The sequence below is a fragment of the Lathyrus oleraceus genome, chromosome 7 (genome assembly GCF_024323335.1).
Source record: "Lathyrus oleraceus cultivar Zhongwan6 chromosome 7, CAAS_Psat_ZW6_1.0, whole genome shotgun sequence".
Classification (NCBI taxonomy): domain Eukaryota; kingdom Viridiplantae; phylum Streptophyta; class Magnoliopsida; order Fabales; family Fabaceae; genus Lathyrus; species Lathyrus oleraceus.
The window spans coordinates 44,762,708-44,787,033 of record NC_066585.1 but is presented as its reverse complement, the minus strand read 5'-3'; positions in this window follow the sequence as shown (position 1 = coordinate 44,787,033).

Below are 24,326 nucleotides of genomic sequence, written 5' to 3'. Positions count from 1 at the left end.
CTCTCAAGCAGAAAGTGTGGTTGAAGGCCATGAAAGAAGAACTTGAGCTTCTGAAGAGATTCAAGTTGCTGAATTGTAAGGTTGTTGTCACACATGCAGAAACAAATCACAAATTGGATTATTATTATGAATGTGATAATGTAGATGCTACAACTTTCAAGTAGTTGGTTGGCTCTCTGAGTTATTTGTGTAATACCATACTTGACCTTTGCTATGCAGTTGGAATGCTTAGTAAGTTCATGAGTAAATCGAAGTGGGCTCATTACCAAGTGTCATACCCCAATTTTGTTCGGGTTTATTTTTTTTTATGCATACCACAATGCGTGCATTTTCAACCGTCATAACCTTAAAACCTTTATCTCTTCGCATTTTGAAACTTTACCAGTTTACACTTAGGGTTTAGGCCCCACCAGGATCCTCTAGGTAAAGGTCTCATTGGCGTTTCTTTAGTGGACCTGTGGATGTGTACTTGACTGAAGTTGGATAGTCATTACATTAATTAATTGTTCGGTTGGACATCTATTCATATCATGAAGGCACGTCACCTTTATATTCACATCACTATTATGTCATTTTCATACTACCTGGAAACATGCATTTCGTGAATCCAATTTCATCTGAAAATATGATTTAGTATACAAATACGGGGAAAAGGATATATAAGAAAGGATACTACTTGAGGTGGAGTACTAATTTGAGTCAAGGTCATGGGTGAGTTTCATTATGCAAGTACCATATCAATAAATCCATGAGCATAGCCATGAACATGGTTTATTACAAACAGTAATCGTTGATATGCCAAAGTAATCCATAACTTTAATGATATCACATCTGGTTTGAAAGCAATGCTTACTTTAAATTTGCATCTTTTCGAACCAAGTTGGCAAAGGTTGATGAGATATTGGTGAATGACTTAAAATAAATTCACAGTTTTTTTTCTTCATTTATAATCATCATTTTTTGGGTCATGAATTAAGAAGTTGTAGCGGTAAATTCATGATCATCAAGCTATGGATGAGCTAGAGATCAAATAACAAGAGTCACCACCGTGCTTTTATTGTTTCCAAGGGAAAAGGGAAAAAGTACGAACAAAACCCAAAAGTAAGAAGTTTTCAAATCAAAACTAATAAAAAGTCAGAGATTACAGGTAAGGGGGTTGGTTACACAGAGGGAAGGTGTTAGCACCCAAAGTGTCCTAGGTACTCCTAGGGAGCCCTTTTATGTGCATATGTACTTGGTATAAAGTGATGTTTACAAACAAATAGAATGGGGGTATGAGAAAATAATTCATTAATTATATTTTTGTGTTTGACAAGACCTTTGGTCTTGTGCCTACGTACCAACATAAAAATGAGGGATCAAAACCTCGTAGTTCGTGATACAAATTTCAAAGTGGATGCATCGTTTTTAACAAAAATTAAGTTTGAAAGGCACAAAGGTCTAAAATGGTTTGAATGAGTTAGTTCTTTTAGGCTTTTTAAAAATTTAGGTCAAGTATAGTTAAGTTTATTTACAAGTTTGATTTAAGAAAAAAAGTTTGAAAATGCAATGGCATAAGGCCAAAGTTTCTATCTTTTTGTAAAGTGGTCAAAGTTTTAGAACAAAAGTAGTTCACACAAAGAAGATTTTGAAAAAAATAGAGGGAGAGATTTTGAAATTAAAGAAATGGGGAGAAGATGAAGAGACTATCCTATGTGCAAAATTAAAAGTTTTAGAGTTGAAAAGATCTTACCAAATGGGTAGCAATCCAATAGACAAGAATGTCAATAGAAACCCATAATTCCCTTGGACTTTTAGGGTTAAGCAACACACAAATGCACAATTATATTATCTTGAAGAGCAAGGCATCAAATAAAGATGGCCACATCCAAGCTTATCCATTCCATGATCTTCTTCAAAATGGCCCATGCAACATATGAATTCCACAAGTCACAGGTTCAAAATAACAGCTTCACAATGATCATGTTGCAGATGAACTTAGAAAGGTCTTCAAAGATGTATCAGATGAATTTCAAATTCCAAGCACTTGGTTCTTCAACAAGTTGGCATTGGCCAAGTCCATTAGCATAGGAAGGTTTCCTAGATTCTAAGTCCATTTGTCCAAGATCAAGCCAACAATCCACACAAAAGTATTTTAGGGTTTTTGTAGTTATTATGTACATTAATGGTCAAAGACCACACAAACAAGCAAAGTATACGCAAACAAAATATATCACACAATATGGTCCAAATGGACAAAGTGAAAATTGCATTAACATAAACAATTAGAATGATATGAACAATGGCAAGTAAATGGAAACAAAAATTAAATGACATTAAAGTAAAGGACTTGAAATTAAAAGTTAGTAGTTAATTGGTTAGAAGTTAGTATTGTTTTACTTTTGCTTTTCATTTTAAGACATTCTTTGGAGAACACTCAACCCACTTATCACAAGCATGAATCCTTGAGCCAAAACATCTTCCAAAGGAAGGAAAGAAGGCCAAGTTTCCACACAATACCATGAAAGAGGGGAGACTTACAATCTCACTAACTAGAATGCTTATGACTTTTATGTCACAAATTTAGCGCTATGTTAAGCAATCGTAATTGGACTTATGTAGAAGTCACAACTATTTGAGGTCGGGCAATAAAATTTTGGTGTTAATGCATGTTAGAGACATAGTATAATGGATTATGCTCATGAAACATACCACACACAAAAAGAATATGCAAAAGGTGTGGCCTAATCTCATCCATACTCATGTCAATTTTTCAATCAACTAACATTAGGACTTTGAGATATCATAGGCCAAAAGAGATGAATACATAAAGAAGGGGAATAAGATGAAGTGGGAGGAGAATGGATCAAATTACAAATTGGTCAAAGGAGGACTTTTACCAAATTAATATCATCCATTCATTTTGGGAGATGGAATGTACATTCCATCAATCCCCTAAATCCAATGATATTAATTTGACAAAGTCAAATCAACCTTGACCAAGGCCCAACAACAAGAGTCAAACATAAACAAGTCATCACAATTGGTAAACAAATTTATTTGGCATTTATTCAAATTAAAATACTAAAATAGTGCATTTAAATTAAATATGGTTTGTCCCATTCCTAAAATCTCATCAAAACACCAAAGAAATGGCCATGAGATTTATAATATGTCAAACAAGGTCAAAGGACCTTGGAGAACATTTTTCATAATTTTCGGACATTTAAAAATATTTTTAAACAATTAAAAACAAATCCAAAATCAATTAATTCATGAAAAATATTAATAATGATCCAAAAAATAATTTTAATTCTTAATATGAAAGAGGAAAATTTTTGAAATTTTTGGTGAAAGTCCCATATTTTTTGGATCAATATTGAATTTAATATGAATTTTTGAAAATAATGCAATTAAAATGAAAATTAAAATATCAGGAAAAAAACGTGGACCACTTGATCTCCCTCATTAATTGAGGTGGCAGATCAAGTGGTGGAAAACACGCTATCCACGATGGACATTAGTCAGCGCGCCATAACATTGGTAATTCAAATGCACGTTCCAGATTAAAACAAATCAAGAGGATCATGTGGCTATGAGACATGTCAGCGCATGGCCGGAGCTGTAGCTCTGGTCTTCTTCTCCGGTGGACCTCATCGGACTGGTCCACCTTCAACCATCACCAAAATTAAAAACAAGGACATGATTTCAAAGTAAAAATGGCACTGAGTTCGAATCTGGCCTCATTTCACTCTAACTCCAAATATATTGAGAGATACATGGAATTGAAATTTGAGGTACATGAACTTAGTTGCTTCGATTTGGCCTCTAAGCAACTCAATCTTCTTGCCTACATTGATAGGACTTCAGACAACCAAAGAATCAATAGAATTGAGCAAGAATTTGAGAGAATCGAAAAGATCAAAATTTTTGGAAAATAACTTCAATGAAGGTTTGGATTCAACTGATCTTGCTCTTGCTCGTGCTTGATCTCACTCCAAATGCTTGCAGAAGAAGGATTGAATGCTCAAAAGGCTGTGGATTCCTGGAGATTTGAATTTCAAAACAGTGGAAATTCAAACTCAAATTCAAGTGAATTTCTCAGGTTTATCCTTTGCAATGTGATGGTAAGATATGGGGGATCAAAGCTGGCGCGAATGTGTGTGAAATGTTGAGCATATGAGGCTCTATTTATAGTTGAATCCATTGCTCTTTGCACACTTGAATTCACTTTCCAAATTTGGTCATTGACGATGCATGGATGCATGGGCGCGCATAGGCCCATAAAATCATTGCCATAAGTCCACAAATGAGTGTGAGATGATCTGAATTCAGCTTGGATTGCAAGGCAAGTGTATATTTTGATTTGAAGTTTGATCCTTGCCAAGTGATGATACCATGTTCATGCCATGCGCAGCCTATGCATTCCTTGTCCAAAATGGATGAATTTGATATCTTTAGAAAGGTGAGATCAAGAGGAATAACTTTCATGTTCAACACTTTTTCATTTGGAGTTTGTAACTTGAAGAAATTTGAGGTGGAAGTGTGGAAATTTTTTACATATCAAAATTTTACTAAGTGCCAAGCCATATGTCTCAATATTCCATCTTGCTTAACCTTTTATTTGAGCTTCAAATGAGAAATGTGTCTTCATCAAAGTTATAGCTATTTCAAAGACCTTCAAAATGGTCACAAATTTCATGTCATTTGGATTTGAAATGATAGAGTTATGCATTTTTGAAGTTTGGAAAAATCACTTGATCAATGGTATACGTCAAAAGTGACCTATAATGTAATCTCATATCACATGCTCAAAAAAGTTGAATTAGATCCCACTCCAAACATCGAAGTTGAAGTAGACACATTTAATTGGATTATGCAACTTCGAAATCTTTCATCTCATAAAAATAGAGCAAGTTATGGCCTTGGGAAGTTGACTTTCAAATTAGGGTTTAGACAAAATGACCTATAATGTTTCAACATAGAAAATGATTTTCCAAGAAAAACTAGCTCTAGGTATCAAAATGAAAGTTGTTTGGAATGTCATTTAGAGTAAGTTTCTCTTAGAATCATTTTCATATGGTGAACATTGTAGGAGATAGGGTCTAGGGAGACCCAGTTTTGATCAGATGAATTCATCTGGCCAACCACTATCAACCAACTTGCCAATCTTCAATTCTCTTGACTTTATTGACTCATGGTAGATCATATATGTATAAGATGATGAAATTTTAAGTGTCCCTTGAGAAATTTTATCAATTAGTGAGATAGCTTGTTGGAGAAGTTACTCAAGATACCCAGTCAAACTAGGGTTTCCAAGGCAAATCACCCTCAAACTCTTGAAGAAAACTTGATCAATATAACATGTAGAGAACATTCTAACTGAGGAGGCGAAGGTTAAAATCTTAAAACTAGGCTTATGATGAAATTGCATGAGGGATCTTAGGGTCAAAATTGGGGTCTTACAGTTGCCCCTATTTAAGGATATTCTAACTGAGGAGGCGAAGGTTAAAATCTTCATGTCGACTCAGTAGAATGGGCTTAAATAACAACATAGAGAAACAAATTTTGGTCCCTAAGAGACCTCATGATGCATATGATATGAATGCAAAAGTAGATTCTTTGTGGGAAATATTGCCACAAAGGAAAAGAAATCGGAGATATCGAAAGTCCGCAGGAGTAAAATGCATTTCCGTAAGGAAAACTCACTGGGGAGACCGAGACTCTAGGGGGAAAAAGGAGTTATGCGTAGGCCAGGCTACGACTTAAAACTACTGGGGGACTCGAGGGATTCCATACAAATATGGAAAAAAAACTCAGCCGGGGAACTAACAACATCTGCAGGGGATACGAGTAAGTCAGGATAAAACTGAAATACATGAATCATGCAGGGAAAAGCGATTCCACTAAGGAAATGTGCACTCAACTCAACTGGGGAAGAAATAAACTTCAGCATAGGAGGAGCAGAAATCTATTATCTACTACCTGTTACTGGGTAAGGAGATAATAAAGATTTGACACAGAGAACATCCGTCATCGGTTAGGATGAACATATCAAGGATGACTTGCTGAGGATTCCAGGAGAGGAAATTCATTACCGGTTACTGGGTAAGAATAGCCTTGTTGGGAAAAAAATATGGAAAAGATAGGATTTACAACTACCAGTTACTGGGCAGAAGACCAAGGGTGAGAGTATTAGTCATCGGTTAGGATGAACATATCAAGGATAAACTCGACAGGGAAGAAAATCCGTCACCGGTTAAGATGAACATATCAAGGATAGACTTTCTCGGAAATGCCAAGGAGGATACCCATCATCGGTTAGGATGAACATATCAAGGATATACCAACTGAACAAAAAGGGTATGAATTGCATCTATCAAAAGTTGGATAGAAAACCGTCGGAGAGAAAATCCGTCACCTATTAGGATGAACATATAAAGGATCAACTCTGTGGAGGGGACAAAGTAGGATTTACAACTACCGGTTACTGGGTAGAAAACCACAAGGAGAAGAAAACCCGTCATCGGTTAAGATGAACATATCAAGGATTAACTCTCTGAGGAACAAAATAGGGATTGCAACTACCTTTTTACTGGGTAGAATACCAAAAGAATGAGAATATTCGTCACTGGTTAAAGTGAACATATCAAGGATAAACTCAGGCAGGGGAAAGAAAGATATCTGTCACCTGTTAGGATGAACATATAAAGAATATACTTCCTGGGGAATAGATCCACTAGGGACTCTACTGAGGGGAAAAAATAAAGGTACTTTTGTCGGGTATTGGGCAAGAAGTAACAAACTGCAAACTAAGAAGATTATTACCGTTTACTGGGTAATAGACTCTTAGGGGACCAAAGCATTTATCTAGGTAAGAGCTAGAAAGAAAACGGCCAATCAAGACTCAACCCAATGAGGACATAACTCAAGGGGAGTAATTTCATCCAGATAATCAACTGGGGAGGAAAATGAAATAAAAATCATCCACGAGGAAACAAAATCAGTGGGGAAACGGAGAAAGGTTAAAGTCTTTCTGCTTAAGGGGCTGACACTCTACAATTGAAGGAGGACAGAAACCAGATTTGGTATGGGGATAAAATATCGCCATAACAGAGAATAAGAATCTCAAACCAATCAAATCTGAGGATGCAGGATATGAAAATTATGAAATTATATGAATGTATATGTATATGTATATGTATATATGATGATTATGCTGACAAAATGATCACAAAGTATACACAGGTGTCGCAAAGAATTTGAACCACTGGTACAATCCTCGGTCAATCCACAAAATATGGAGACAACTGCGGGAGAACAAATAGATCGACATCCCAAAGGTTCAAACCTAAATGGGGAAGGAGGAGATCTGTTGAGGACAAAACATCCAATCTATGGGGAATTTTAGGTCAACACCATAAAATGGGAGACAACCCTACAGAGAATAATCTCAAGAAAGATGCTCATAAACCAGGAGGAAACTCTGACTGGGAGCAAGTTGAATGGCGATTTGTGGGGAAACCAAAGCGATCCACTGGGGGAAGATCAACCATCTCTGAAGATCAACCTTGCTGAGGAAATACGAACTTCACTAGGGAAGGCAGAAACTCTGTCGGGGAAAACAACATGCCGCAGGGTATCTGAATCAACCAAATCAACTGGGGACACGGAAAGAAATTCCACTGAGGATCAACCACTCCGCCGAGGAACTGAATCAACACAAACGTCTAGGGATACCCAAAGGGTTAACTGCTTGGGGAACCTCTGATGTTTCGCACTTAAGGACTTGCTATCCATTAAAATGCAATTGATATTCCTTTTACTTGCTTTGAAAAATTCTTGCTTTTATATATTAAAAAAAACTTGATTTTGATTTAAAAAATTAATTTCAAAATGATCATAATAAAATTTAAAACTATTGGCTGAAGTAAATAAAAATAGAAATAATTGGATAGAAGCTCAACTTTATTTGATGGAATGGTAGTCTGTAAATGACAAGACTTCATAGATTTTTACAAAGTTGAAAATGGTAATTTACATGGAAAAGGGTTACGTTGAATATAAATGATCCTTAATCCTTCTACCAACTCTTGATATCCGTTGTGCTCTTGACCGCTGTTGGGGTGATGAATCGGTGTCAACCCTTGTGCTCAAACAAGCCTTCAAAATCTGAAGATCAGCAGAATGCAGTTATTTGCCATAATCCTTAATTTTAGCATAAGTTTCCCCAAGGTGGGGTACTCAACTTATCGGGAAATTCTTTCTGTTTTATGTCTCTAATTTTTTCCTGGATCGCACTTTTAGGTTTTCAATCCACCGAGACGCTTATTTTTGCCTAAGCCGCCATTTCGGATTTTCAACTTAGCGAGCTGTTCTTTTATTTTTAGGCGAAGTATTTCTTGACTGCATCTGCGTTCACAGGACGAGTGAACTCTTCACCATCCATAGTTGTAAGAATCAATGCGCCACCTGAAAAGGATCTCTTAACAACATATGGGCCTTCATAATTAGGAGTCCATTTTCCTCTAGAATCTGGCTTGAACGTCAAAATCTTCTTGAGCATGAGGTCACCTTCTCTGAACATTCGAGGTCTGACCTTCTTATCAAATGCCTTCTTCATTCTCTGCTGATATAACTGACCATGACACATGGCAGTTAACCTCTTCTCTTCAATCAAATTCAACTGATCAAACCTGGTCTAACACCATTCAGCTTCAGTCAACTTGGCTTCCATGAGCACACGCAATGAAGGAATCTCAACCTCTACGGGGAGTACTGCTTCCATACCATAAACAAGAGAGAAGGGGGTTGCCCCTGTTGAAGTGCGGACGGATGTACGATACCCATGTAAAGGAAAAGGGAGCATCTCATGCCAATCCTTATATGTGACAACCATCTTCTGGATAATCTTCTTGATGTTCTTATTCGCAGCTTCAACATCCCCATTCATCTTGGGTATGTAGGGAGAAGAATTATGATGTGCAATCTTGAAGTCTTTGTAAAGAGCTTCCACCATATTGTTATTCAATTTCTATGCATTATCAGTAATGATCTTACTTGGCACACCATAACGGCATATGATCTGATTGTTGATAAACTTTACAACAACTTGCTTGGTCACATTTGCATATGATGCCGCTTCAACCCATTTCGTGAAGTAGTCAATTGCCACTAAAATGAAACGATGTCCATTAGAAGCTTTGGGCTCAATTAGCCCAATCATATCAATTCCCCACATGGAGAAGGGCCATGGGGAAGAGATAACATTTAATAGTGCCGGAGGAACATGGATCTTATTAGCATAAATTTGACACTTGTGGCACTTCTTCACAAATTTGCAACAGTCAGATTCCATTGTCAGCCAATAGTAACTTACTCGCAACATCTTCTTCGCCATTGCATGTCCATTGGAATGAGTACCAAAGGAACCTTCATGCACTTCAGTCATCAACAAGTCTGCTTCGTGTCTATCCACGCATCTGAGCAAAACCATGTCGAAGTTTCTCTTGTACAGTATATCACAATTTAAGTAGAAATTGCCGGCTAATCTTCTCAAAGTCTTCTTATCTTTCAAAGATGCCTCAGGAGGGTAAATCTAACTTTGGAGGAAACATTTGATGTCGTAATACCACGGCTTCTCGTCTTTAATCTTTTCAACAGCAAACACATGAGTTGGCCTATCAAGATGCATCACAGATAAATTGGGAACTTCATTCCAATACTTCACTATAATCATTGACGCCAATGTTGCAAGAGCGTCTGCCATTCGGTTCTCATCTCGAGGGATATGATGAAATTCAACCTTTGTAAAGAAAGTTGAAATCCTCCTCACATAATCTCTATATGGTATCAAACCGGGTTGATTTGTCTCCCATTCTCCTTTGATCTGATTCACAACCAAAGCAGAATCACCAAAGACATCCAAATACTTGATTCTGAGATTCATGGCCTCTTCAAGCCCCATAATGCAAGCTTCATATTCTGCCATGTTGTTTGTACACTTGAAAGTCAATATAGCTGTAAATGGTAGATGCGTGCCTTGAGGAGTAATAATCACTTCCCCAATGCCATTTCCATATTGATTAACAGCTCCATCAAATACCATTCCCCAACGGGAACCAGGTTTAGGCTCTTCTTCAAGCAATGGTTCATCACAATCTTTCATTTTCAAGTACAAAATCTCTTCGTCAGGAAAATCATACTGCACTGACTGATAATCTTCAATTGGTTGGTGAGCCAAATGGTCAGCCAAGATACTACCCTTGATTGCTTTCTGAGATCGGTATTCGATATCATACTCTGACAATAACATCTGCCAACGGGAAATCCTCCCAGTTAAAGCAGGATTTTCAAATATATACTTAATTGGATCCATTTTGGATATCAACCAAGTTGTATGATTCAACATATAATGGCACAGATGCTTAGCAGCCCAAGCCGATGCGCAACAAGTTTTCTCAAGCATAGAATACCGAGTCTCATAGTCGGTGAACTTCTTACTGAGGTAGTAAATTGCAAATTCTTTCTTTCTAGTCTCATCTTGTTGACCAAGAACACAACCCATACTCTCATCAAGCACAGTCAGATACATGATCAACGGTCTTCCCTCAACAAGTGGAGACAAAATCGGAGGTTCAAGCAAATATTCTTTAATACTGTCAAAAGCTTTCTGGAAATCTTCGGTCCAATCACAAGATTGATCTTTCTGAAGAAACTTCCCCAATGCCATTTCCATATTGATTAACAGCTCCATCAAATACCATGCCCCAACGGGAACCAGGTTCAGGCTTTTCTTCAAGCAATGGTTCATCACAATCTTTCATTTTCAAGTACAAAATCTCTTCGTCAGGAAAATCATACTGCACTGACTGATAATCTTCAATTGGTTGGTGAGCCAAATGGTCAACCAAGATACTACCCTTGATTACTTTCTAAGATCGGTATTCGATATCATACTCTGACAATAACATCTGCCAACGGGAAATCCTCCCAGTTAAAGCAGGCTTTTCAAATATATACTTAATTGGATCCATTTTGGATATCAACCAAGTGGTATGATTCAACATATACTGGCGCAGATGCTTAGCAGCCCAAGCCAATGCACAACAAGTTTTCTCAAGCATAGAATACCGAGTCTCACAGTCGGTGAACTTCTTACTGAGGTAGTAAATTGCAAATTCTTTCTTTCCAGTCTCATCTTGTTGACCAAGAACACAACCCATACTCTCATCAAGCACAGTCAGATACATGATCAACGGTCTTCCCTCAACAGGTGGAGACAAAATCGGAGGTTCAAGCAAATATTCTTTAATACTATCAAAAGCTTTCTGGAAATCTTCGGTCCAATCACAAGATTGATCTTTCCGAAGAAACTTGAATATAGGTGCACATGTGGCAGTCATGTGGGAAATGAATTTGGAAATATAATTCAAGCGACCGAGAAAACCTCTGACTTGCTTCTCAGTTTTGGGCGCAGGCATCTCTTGTATTGCTTTGACCTTGGTAGGATCAACTTCAATACCCTTCTCGCTGACAATAAAGCCCAACAACTTACCAGAACGAACACCAAAAGTACACTTATTGGGATTCAAGCGGAGCTTATACTTCCTCAAACGCTGGAATAGCTTCAACAAATGCTCAACATGTTCCTCTTCATCAATCGATTTAGCAATCATGTCATCGACATAAACTTCAATCTATTTATGTATCATATCATGAAAAAGAGTAGCCATTGCTCTTTGGTAAGTCGCACCAGCATTCTTTAGACCGAAAGGCATCACTCTATAACAGAATGTTCCCTAGGGTGTAATGAATGTGGTCTTCTCCATATCTTCAGGTGCCATCTTGATCTGATTATATCCGGAAAATCCATCCATAAACGAAAAGACTTTGAATTTAGCAGTATTGTCTACCAACATATCAATGTGTGGCAGAGGGAAATCATCTTCCGGGATGGCTTTATTCAAATCTCGATAGTCGACACACATGCGGACTTTTCCATCTTTCTTTGGTACAAGCACAATATTGGCCACCCATTGCGGATACTCAGCGGTTACAAGGAAACCGACGTCAATCTGCTTTTGCACTTCCTCTTTTATCTTCATAGCCATATCAGGATGCGTTCTTCTCAACTTCTGCTTGACTGGCGGGCATTCTGGCTTCAACGGAAATCTATGCTCCACAATCTCAGAATCCAACCCAGGCATGTCTTGATAGGACCAAGCAAACACATCTAAATACTCTCGAAGAAGATCAATCAACCCCTTCTTAACATCTGGATACCGTCGAGACCCGATCTTGACTTCCTTCACATCATCTTCAGAACCGAAGTTGATTAGCTCAATTTGCTCTTCAAACGGCTGAATAATCTTTTCATCTTGCTCAAGAAGACGAGTCAATTCATCACTCACTTCTACATCACTTTCCTCCTCGGTCTCAAACACAGGGAATTCAAAATTTGGAGAAGGAGAAGGATCATTGTATTCAATGGGGTTAGGAACCAACCTGCATAATGATTTGATATTTTGATTTTAGAGAAGTGAATTTGTGACCAAATATTATGCAGATGGACAATTATATTGTTTATTTATGTTTTTTGTGATTACCATTTTCAAAATAAGGCAAAAAGTAAAACAAACATCAAAGATGTGGATGAATAGAATTAATTTTATTAATGATCAATTTAAAATGCCCAAACAATGTTCACTTCTCCCTTAGGCACAGGAGAAGGATTTTAAAATATAAAAGCAATTACTTAGATGGATGCAAAATAACAGGAATATCAACAGCAGTCCAATTGTTGCATGTCTTTCCATGCGTTACAAAGTTGGTGCAGTCTTCCTCTTCGCTATCCTCTAGCACAGCAGCTAAGTGTTGTTCATTGCCATGAATGAACCCTCCGCTATGGAAGCTGAGTTGTATATCTTCAGACCTTGCAAATGATGAGCCTTTTTGGAACCCCAAACCGGTTCTGCCCTTGTTGTCGGAGACCTCTACCATGCGCTCCCACTGATCAACAGTACCTTCTTCAACAATCTTCTTAGCATCTTTTAATGAGGACATAGGTGCCCCAACTCTCTTTTCAGCAGCAATAGATAAGGTTTGGAACGGAGTTCCAACCTCATCCTCAGCTTCAACATAAGAGAAAGATAACAGGTGGCTAACCAACAACGCCTTCTCTCCTCTAACAATCACTAGCTTGCAATTCTTGATAAATTTCAATTTGTGATGTAAAGTGGAGGTAATAGCTCCTGCCTCATGAATCCATGGCCTTCCCAATAAACAGTTGTAGGCCGGGTGGATATCTATTACTTGAAAAGTAATCTGAAAATCACTCGGACCTATCTTGACTGGAAGGTCCACTTCACCAATTACTATTTTACGCGAACCATCAAAGGCTTTGACGATTACACCGCTATACCTCATAGGCATTCCTTGGTAAGATAGCTTTGACAAAGTTAACTTCGGAAGCATATTCAGTGATGACCCGGTGTCAACCAGCACGTTTGACAAAGCATCTTCTTTGCAATTCAAAGAAATGTGCAAAGCCAGATTATGATTTCTTCCCTACTCAGGGAGTTCTTCGTCGCAGAAGCTCAGATTATTGCTTGAAGTGATGTTAGCCACAATGTGATCAAACTGATCCACAGTAACATCATGCTCTACATATTCTTGCTCAAGAACTCTCTGTAGTGCTTCTCTATGCATTTCAGAATTCATCAGCAGAGACAACATTGAGATTTTTGAGTGGGTTTAGAGCAGCTACTCAACCACATTAAACTCGCTCCTATTTTTCAATCGGAGTACCTCATCATCATCATTGGCTTTCAATTTGCTGGATTCACCAGACTTATCTTTTGAACAACCAACAGGATCTACATTAGGCACCTCCGTCTTCTTACCAATAATCGTTTCTTCTTTGTTTTCTGGGAACACCGGCCCAAACACTCGACCACTGCGGGTCACCTTCATTACATTAGCAATGCTCACTACTGAACTAGTCGTAGGTAACGGGACCTCTTGACCATTCTTTATCATTGTAGCATTGTACTGGTACGGTACAACCTTATCAGATGAATACGGGACTGGGCCCGCTAACCGTATTACCAACGGCGATACTGATCTTTGACTAACATTACTATTGTTGCTGTTGTCATATTGAATTACCAACCGCTCTTGTTGTTTGAAAACGGGCACTATGACATTGATGTCATCATCTACATGACGAGATTGAAACAATTTGAATCATGCCTTCATCCATCAGACGTTGAATGTCCCTTTTCACTATATCACACCCTCTTGGGTTCACACTACAAACAACACAACCATCATGGTAATGTTCATAGTCACTCACCATACAGATATCCTTATGCATCTGCACCAAGGATCTTCGAATAAACCGAATGTCATAAAGCTTGAATTCTCCGGGACAACCGTCTACCATATTCATTAAAGAGTTCCCATGAGCGGGCAAAGGGTTTGCTTTCACATTTGGCGCGCGGTCTTCAAAGGACCCATACCACTCTTCATAAGCTTTTGAACCTCATACTTCAATGGATAGCAGTTTTCAATATCGTGTCCGGGTGCTCCTTAATGAAAAGCACAACGGAGCTCAGGTTTATACCACCAGGGAAGTGGTTCTGGGATCTGCGGTGGGTTCCTTAGTTGAATTAAGTTCTTGAGAACTAGCGAGGGATACAACTCTGCATATGACATAGGAATCGGGTCAAAAGAGACCTTCTTCCTCTCAAAGTTCTGTTAATGATGATTGTTGTTGGTATTGTTGTTGTTGTAGGTGTTTGTTCTTTGTTGCGGTTGTTGTTGATGTTGTTGTTCTTGTTGTATTGGTGTTGCTTGTTGATTAGAAAATACCGGAATTACTGATGACACTTGATGATGATGTTGTTGACGGGATGTTGGATTCCTTCTGATCTGAGGCCTCCTCTGCCTCCTGTAGCGGTGTATTCGTTACCATTGGAGATATTGACTAAATCCAAGGTAAATCATACAAAGTCGAGTCGCCACCGCACTTCTATTTATCCAAAGGAATGGTTAGAAAGCGAACAAAAACCTATAAAGTTTTACAAACAAAACTAGTAAAAGAAGGTCAGAGATCTGGGTAAGGGGGTTGGTTATGCAATGGGAAGGTGTTAGGCACCCAATGCATTCTAGGTACTCCTAGGGAGCCCTTTTCACGCTTGTTATAAAGGTTATTGTTTATGAAATTTATTTGTGCAAACATGATTGAAGAGATGAGAAAAGAATATACAAGTTTATTTACATTTTTGTGTTTGGATGGATGAACCCATTGCCTACGTACCCTCTTATGAAAAGATTAGGATCAAAACCTCGTAGTTCGGGTAAAAGATTTCTAAACAAATGAGTGGATTGATTGGTCCAAAAGCCTTAAGGTCTTTTGTTATCAAAGGGAGAAAACTCAACCTGAAAAACCACAAGTCCACCATGTGAGGATGGCTTCGACATGCTAGTGAGGGGTTGGCCCTATAATAAGCATGGAAGACTTATTGTCCACTCACTAAGGACAAAGGTGAGTATTATATCTACCACAAAGATAACTCAAACCTAATAGCAAAAGGTTATGAAAAATTTGATTAAGAAGTGATCATTGAAACCACAAAAGAGACACATTTGAATGGGTTGCATTAACCAATTAGAAGTATGTACAAAATGGTCAAAGTTGACTTAAAGATTCAATTCACAATGAGTGTTATGAAAATAAAGTTTGAAAATCAAAAGCCTAAGGCTTAGGTTTCTAATGTTGAAAACAAGTCAAATGTTTGCACAAATAGTTTTCTGGTTTTGGGTTAGAATGGAGAGAAAAGGTTAAGGGTGATGGTAAGGGATAAAACCACAACAGGAGTTCCTTTCTCGAGATCATAGAGATGATCCAAGTAAGTTCCTTTGGAATAAGCAAGCACAAGAGCAAAAGCAATAAACAAGTCTCAAAAGAGATCCTCAAATGAAAGGAAACAAGCTGCCAATATATGGACTTACACCCAACTCCTGAAAGCAAAACGGAAACAGAATGCCAATATATGGACTTACACCCAACTCCAAACAACAAAACGGAAACAAAATGCCAATATATGGACTTAGATCCGAGTCCAAAACAATAAAACGGAAACAGAATGCCAATATATGGACTTAGATCCGACTCCAAACAACAAACACATGTCAAAAGCAAACATGCAAAAGCAAACAATGCAAACAACCATCACACACTATATACAAACAAGAGGCTTCAAACCAAGGGTGGGCTTTAGTCAAGAGGGGTCATATCAACCTCGACAAACAAGCCAAACTGTACAAGGGTGATTTGTAGCTCTTAACCACTAACATTGAGAGTTAGGGTGAAGCTGATCAAATAGGAAATGAGGATGAGACCTCATGCTCTTAACCTGGCCTGGGTGAGCTCAATGATAAAGAAAGTGTGGGGATCCAGAAAGTGAGATCCTATTCCACTTAACAGACACTGGATAAAGATCTTGGGTACTTGTTCAAGAGCATCAGCACGTAGTACGAGCATAATGAACGACTCACTGAATAACGGGGGATTGATTGCTAATCCCTTCTATCCGTCAATTTCCTCTTCACTTAGGAGGACTTATCAAGTAACATGCCTCACTTGGAGGTCTTTGGCACAAATGTAAACAGTCACAAACAGAGCCTCTTAAGGAGGACTTCAGCCAAATGCCTGCCAAAAAGGTGACAGGACTTCCAGACTACATGGAGTAAGAGAATAGCTACCTAAGTGGTGTATCAACCAAAATCCAAAGCTCAAGCAAGAGCTAAAAGCAAGCAACTAATGTACCTGTACAAAAGCTAAACAGTTAATATCTCAGTCAGACAATCAAAAACCAATCAACTGCTACACAATTCAATGAGCAATGGTCAAGCAAGCAAATGAAGCAATGAGCTCAACACATCAACTCAAACTCCTACAAAACACAAAGAAGTCAGAACACAATCCAATTTGCATCTCAAAAGGTGAGCAACTCAACCATTAAAGCTAAGTGTCCAAACCTGAAACACAAGTCAAGGTTAGTTCATATACAAAACACTAGTACAAAGACTAGGTTCAAAACCAAACCAAATGATCAAAACAGAAGTCAATCTTTCAGATATTGCACATTCAAACAATCAACAAAATGTCCTCAAAAGGACCAACATCAATTCACAAGGCAAGCAGCTCAAATGATCAATGTAAAGCAAAGGCAAGCAAAGGAGCACAAAATGGACATCCAAATTAGAAAATCCAAATCAAAACAGAAATGCATCAAATGGCCTTGAGATTTTTTATGCAAGCTACTCATGTTATGAACAAACAATGTGCAAAATATCAAATCCAGAAGAGCTCAAATGATAGGTAAACAAAAATGCAAAAATGCAATACCAACAATGTGACACAAATTGTTACACTATATCTTCATGTGTCAAAAGCAATGAATACAAATGAGAAAAAATTCAAACCAGTGCTCAAAAATTCATATCACATGTGAAGATCAAGCATGCAAAAATTCAGATCAATTGGATCAACACATAGTATTTCACAAAGCATTTAATTCAACATGTCAATATGGCACAAGGTTCAAACAAAAATTCCAAAATAAAAATCAGAAACAGACAAATCATGAAAATATCCCTATGAAAAACTAGAGATCAAAACAAGATTATGAAAAAAAATTGGACTCAATTTGGAGCATTTTACTATTTTTTATGAATTTTAGAAGATGAACAAAATAATATAAAATATTAAAATGAAATGGAGGGAAATAAAATTCAAATCAAATCAGGATTAAACATGGCCACATGATTAGGCGCGCCTGATGCATCAAACGGTCCAAATTCAAACATTAAAGCACACCGTTTCATTAATCAGTGTGGCAAGCATAGTCAGCAGTCAATGGCACACGCAAGCAAGTCAAACACACAACAAACAATAAAACACACACATAAGCGCTACATCAGCACACGCATGGCATACACGCAGGCAACATGAAACGCTGTGTTTCATTAATGTGTCATCAGTACACATCACCAGTCAAAGCAACACATAAGCAGAGTCAAACGCGCACAAGCCAATGGAACGGACAAGTAAGGCACACGTGGATCCAGCATGGCAGAAACCCTAGGCAGTTGCAGACGGCGGCGACAACCGTCTTCTCCAGCCGTCTCCGGCGGAGATTCAAACGAAATTTTCCAGAATCGAGCAAATGATATACCAATCGAAAGATCTTTCAGCATACAATCCAAATATCATGTTCAAATCAACTAATTCTTCCTAACATGCACGGATCGAAGCAAAACATTTTCATCATCAAAACTTTAAGTTCATCATACATGTTCATTATTCATCCATTTCAAGATCTAAACATATCAGCATGCTCAGCACAAAGAGATCTACATAATCATGTACATAAAACATCAAAATAAGATAATCGAATTCAACCTACTTGGAATTGCAGTTCTCTGAATTCGCGTGTTCAAGCTCTCTCCAGCTCCAGATCAACTTCCTGAACCTTGCTTTGAAGCTTTGTGCACAAAGAATTGCTTGAAACCACTTGGATCTAGCTTAATTTCAGAAATCCATCTTCATGTTCATGCACTCGATCTGCCTGAAAACTAGCTCAATTCCAATAAACAATGGATGAATCCTGCTCAGAATTCCACAAGGATCATGAATATGCAAAGAGATTGAAGGTTTGTGTGAAGAAATTTGAATTTCGAAGAGAGAGAAAATTGGAGGGAATTGTGAATTTTCAGATCTAAATTCTGTTATCTTTTTCAATTACAGTTAGGGTTTACTATTTATATGGTGTGCTAATCATGCTGAAATCACAATTAAGCATTGGTTAATCAAGATTAGTGAAATATGAGATGAAATGCAAAAAATGCAAATGTGAGCTTATGTGGCCATGCTACACGTGAACAGTGCCATGCTGAGCTTCAAATCCACTTAAAATCAACCAATAATCAAGATGGAATGGTTAATTTGCTTGTAGCTTAAGCCAATTTTGAATTGTGCAATTTCCCTCCAAAATGAACACTTGTGGAATAATGATCATACAAGCTTCTTCCATGCATGGCAAGGCTTCATTTGAGAAGTATTGGTCATGAAGAGCATTTTGCAAAAAGAATGGACCAATTTGGAGTTTTGAATCAAAAGTTATGTCACTTTGAACTTCCATGCACACCTTGTGATCATTTGGCCATAACTTCTCAACCAATCATCAGATGATCATGAAATAGGACTTTTTGGAAATGGGAGAGAAAGATATACAACTTTCATGTTCGCCAAAAACCCATTTGAAGCTTCTTTGATGTTGATAAGTCAAGTTGAATATGGACCAGAAACTTGCCATTTTTGGAAACTTGAAATTACAGGTCACTTTCCATTTTTGGAAACTTTTGCCATGACTTCAAAATCTTCAAGATAGATGTTTGAAATGATATATGGACTTCATTTAAACATGAATGAGATGTTTAAATTCATCTCCCCAACCTCAAAGTCCTCAGTTGACTGCATAGTTGATTATCTGGTCTTCAGATGACTTGTAATGCCTTGATGAACTTGGGCCTTTACCACTTGATGAACTGGCTCCGAAATGGAACCTTAGCTTATGTAAGCTCAATATGATGATCATGTGGTCCTTATACCAAGGAAAATATCTCAACTCTTGCACAAAGGATGCTTTTGAAGTGCTTGACCTGTGCTTGCTTGATGCTACAAAACAAAAAGGTTAATGACATATTTTTGTGCTTTTGGTTAGTGGATAAAATGATAAAAGCAATGATATACAATTCAAGCATGCCTTGTGATCTCAAACCACTCACAAGGAGGTCCCACCCAAAGGGAAAGGAAGCCAAGATGCTCAATGATCCTTGAGGCTATGCAATGCAATGCTATGATGCCATGAGGGATCTTAGGGACAAAATTGGGGTCTTACACCTCCCACTGATTATTGCGTTGGTCTCACTATCCTTCTTCTTACCAAAGTTGCTACCATATCTCTTGCTTGTTGACGCCTCCTCCTTTGACAAACGTCCCTCACAGACTCCTTCCTCAAGTCTCATCCCCATGTTTACCATTTCGATAAAGTCACTGGGGGCACTAGCGATCATGCGTTCATAATAAAATGAACTCAGAGTTTTCAAGAAGATCTTTGTCATTTCTTTCTCCTCCAAAGGAGGAGTGATCTGGGCAACCAACTCCCTCCATCTTTGCGCGTACTCTTTAAATGTCTCTTTGTCCTTCTGAGACATAGACCTCAACTGGTCTCTATCCGGCGCCATGTCCATATTATACTTGTATTGCTTCACAAAAGCCTCTCCCAAGTCGTTGAAAGTGCGAATGCTTGCACTATCCAACCCCATGTACCAACAAAGTGCAGCACCAGTCAGACTATCTTGGAAGTAGTGAATAAGCAATTGATCATTGTCGGTCTGAGTAGACATCTTGCAGGCATACATCACAAGATGACTGAGAGGACAAGAGTTCCCTTTATACTTTTCAAAGTCAGGCACTTTGAACTTCACTGGGATCTTGACGTTGGGCACTAAACACAACTCAGCAGCACTCTTTCCAAACAAATCTTTACCTCTCAGCGTCTTCAATTATTTGCGAAGCTCAAGAAACTGATCTTTCATTTCATCCATTTTCTCATAGACATCCAGACCCTCAGACGGCTCAGAGTAATAAATGGTGTCCTCTACACGAGGTAAGGTGTGCACAACGGGAGGTGGCAATGACATGATCGGGCTAGATGCTGGCATGGAAGCAAAAGTAGGCGCAAAGCCTTCAGGCACAAAGTTGGGCGGCATCCCCCCACGGGAATCCGACAGGCATATTCGGCGCGAAATGGGCGGTAGCAGCAGGCATGGTAGATGTAGTCACCTCTAAAGTAACAGTCCTCGCGGGAGGAGTGGCAGGCGTTGGAGAAGCTTGATTCTGAGCAGCAAGAACTGACTCCATCATGGCAGTCAGGCGGACGATCTCGTCCTTCAGCTCTCTGTTCTCTTGCTTCAAATGTTCCATGATTTTCAGATGATTGGCCCGGGTAGACATTTGGCGAAAACCTGCTTATGCAAATGATGTAGGAAATGCAATGCTTGATTATTTTTATTTTTCAAGGGACTTACTATATCATTTGCAAATATATAATATTTAAATGGTTATTACAACAATTTGATATGAACAAAAATCTCTTTTTATTTATATTAATTGGAGGATTACACTGAGTACAATTTCAGAAACCAAAATAAATAGATACAAGAGAAAAGGAGACTAGTCATCCTAAGGATCCCTAACAACAATGTTAGAAGATCTAGCTGAAGGTGCGTACTTCCTTTGAATGCGACGAATCTCGGTCTCGAAAGAAGCCTTCATCTGAGTCTTCTCGAGGACAAGCTGATCAACAATCTTCTTCCAAGCAACTGAAGGCTGAGGCATGCTAGAAGATGAAACCTCTGGCTCTCTCTGTCTCTTCGTCACACGGTCTTCAAGTAGCTCAATAAGTGCATCTTTGTCCTTAGACTCCAACTGCAACTCTTCATGCTTCTTGCTCAAAGCACGGAAACGCTTTTCCCACATATCCTTCTCTTGCTTCATCTTGGCGAGCACGTGTTCCCACTCCTCTACATCTTGGTTAGGGAGAGTTAATGGATCAACCACAACCATAGACATAGGTCTTTCGTAAGGATAAAGCATCTTCAACTCCATAGCTCTCTTCTTCACCCAAAGAGTGTAAGCTTCCAAAGCTACACAATTGCACGGACCAAGCTCGGATCTTCCTTTCCTATGCACATTATGCCAAGCATGCACAATATTCTGCTTCAAATGTTGGGGATCTTCACCCTCTTGATAGAAAATACCTTCTAACAACATGTTATTAGGTTTGTCTCTCAAGGGGAACCCAAGTTTACGATGAGCCAAAGCAGGGTTGTAGTTAATTCCTCCTTGTGTACCAATGAGAGGCACATTAGAGAATTCACCACAACTATCAATAATCTCCAAACTGCTCAAAGACGGATCATACCAAACTATATCATCATTAGTGAGAGACATAAGTCTCTGAGACCACCTTAGACATTGTTTATTCTCCATAAAAGCAGGTGCCTGAGGCAAGTGCGAAATAAACCACTTGTACAGAAGAGGAATACAACAGACAATCATTCCACCACCTTTAGAATTCCTTAGATGCAAAGAGAAATACATATCACCCAACAAAGTAAGCACAGGATTCCTAATAAAGAAAATTCTAATGGTTTTAACATCAACAAAACCGTCAATGTTAGGGAACAAAGTGTAGCGGGAAATTCATGATCATCAAGTTATTGACAAGCTAAACACCAAGGGAAAAGGGAAAAGTACGAACAAAACCCAATAAGTAAGAAGTTTTCAAATTAAAACTAATAAAAATCAGAGATCACAGGTAAAGGGGTTGGTTACACAGAGGGAAGGTGTTAATACCCAAAGTGTCCTAGGTACTCCTAGGGAGCCCTTTTTGTGTGCATATGTATTTTGTAAAAAGTGATGTTTACAAATAAATAGAATGGGGGGATGATAAAAGAATTCATTGATTATATTTTTGTGTTTGACAAGACCTGCGGACTTGTGCCTACCTACCAACATAAAAATGAGGGATTAAAACCTCGTAGTCTGTGCTACAAATTTCAAAATGAGTGTGTTGATTTTAACAACATTTAAGTTTGAAAGGCACAAAGGCCTAAAATGGTTTGAATGACTTAGTTCTTTTTGGCTTTTTTTTGAAAGTTTAAGTCAAGTATAGTTAAGTTTATTTACAAGTTTGATTTAAGAAAATAAGTTTGAAAATGCAATGGCATAAGGCCAAAGTTTCTATCTCTTTTGAAAGTGGTCAAAGTTTAGAACAAAAGTAGTTCACACAAAGAAGGTTTTTGAAAATAGAGGGAGAGATTTTGAAATTAAAGAAATGGGGAGGAGATGAAAATACTACCCTATGCACAAAATTTAAAAGTTTAAAGTTGAAAAGATCTGACCAAATGGGTAGCAATCTAATAGACAAGTATGTCAATAGAAACCCAGAATTCCCTTGGACTTTTAGATTCAAGCAACACACAAATGCACAATTATAATATCTTGAAGAGAAAGACATCAAATAAAGATGGCCTCATCCAAGCTTATCCACTTCATGATCTTCTTCAGAAATAGCCCATGTAACAGATGAATTCCACAAGTCACAGGTTCAAAATAACAGCTTCATAATGATCATGTTGCAGATGAATCCTAGAGAGGTCTTGAATGATGTATCAGATGAATTTCAAATTGCAAGCACTTGGTTCTTCATAAGTTGGCATTGGCCAAGTCCTTTAGCTTAGGAAGGTTGCCTAAATTCTAAGTCCTTTGCTCAAGATCAAACCAACAGTCCACTCAGAAGTTTTTTAGGGTTTTTATGATTATTATGTACATTAAATGGTCAAAGACCACACAAACAAACAAAGCAACACAAACAAAATATATCACACAATATGGTCCAAATGGACAAAGTGAAAATTACATTAACACAAACAATTAGAATGATATGTACAATGACAAATGAAATAAAGTGCTAAAAATAAATTGCATTAAAGTAAAAGCTTGAAATTAAAAGTTAATGGTTAGTAAGTTAGAAGTTAGTTTTGTTTTGCTTTTGATTTCAAGACATTCTATTGAGAACACTCAACCCACTTGCCACAAGCATGGATCCTTGAACTAAAATATCTTCCAAAGGAAGGAAAGAAGGCCAAGTTTCCACACAATACCATGGAAGAGGGGAGACTTACAATCTCACTAACTAGAATGCTTATGCCTTTTATGTCACAAATTTAGCGCTATGTTAAGCAATCGTAATTGGACTTATGTAGAAGTCACAACTATTTGAGGTCGAGCAATGGACTTTTGGTGTTAATGCATGTTGGAGAAATAATATTATGAACTATGCTCATTAAACATACCACACACAAAAATATGCAAAAGGTGTGGCCTAATCTCATCCATACTCATGTTAATCTTTCAATCAACTAGCATTAGGACTTTGAGATGTCATTGGCCAAATGGAAATGAATGAATGAAGAAGGGGAACTAGATGAAGAAGGTAGGGGATGAATGAGATCACAAATTGGTCAAAGGAGGACTTTTACCAAATTAGTATCATTCATTCATTTTGGGAGATGAAATGTACATTCCATCAATCCCCTAAATCCAATGATATTAATTTGACAAAGTCAAATCAACCTTGACCAAGACCCAACAACAAACAATCAAACTCAATTAAGTCAATGCAAATGGTCAACACAATTAAAATGAC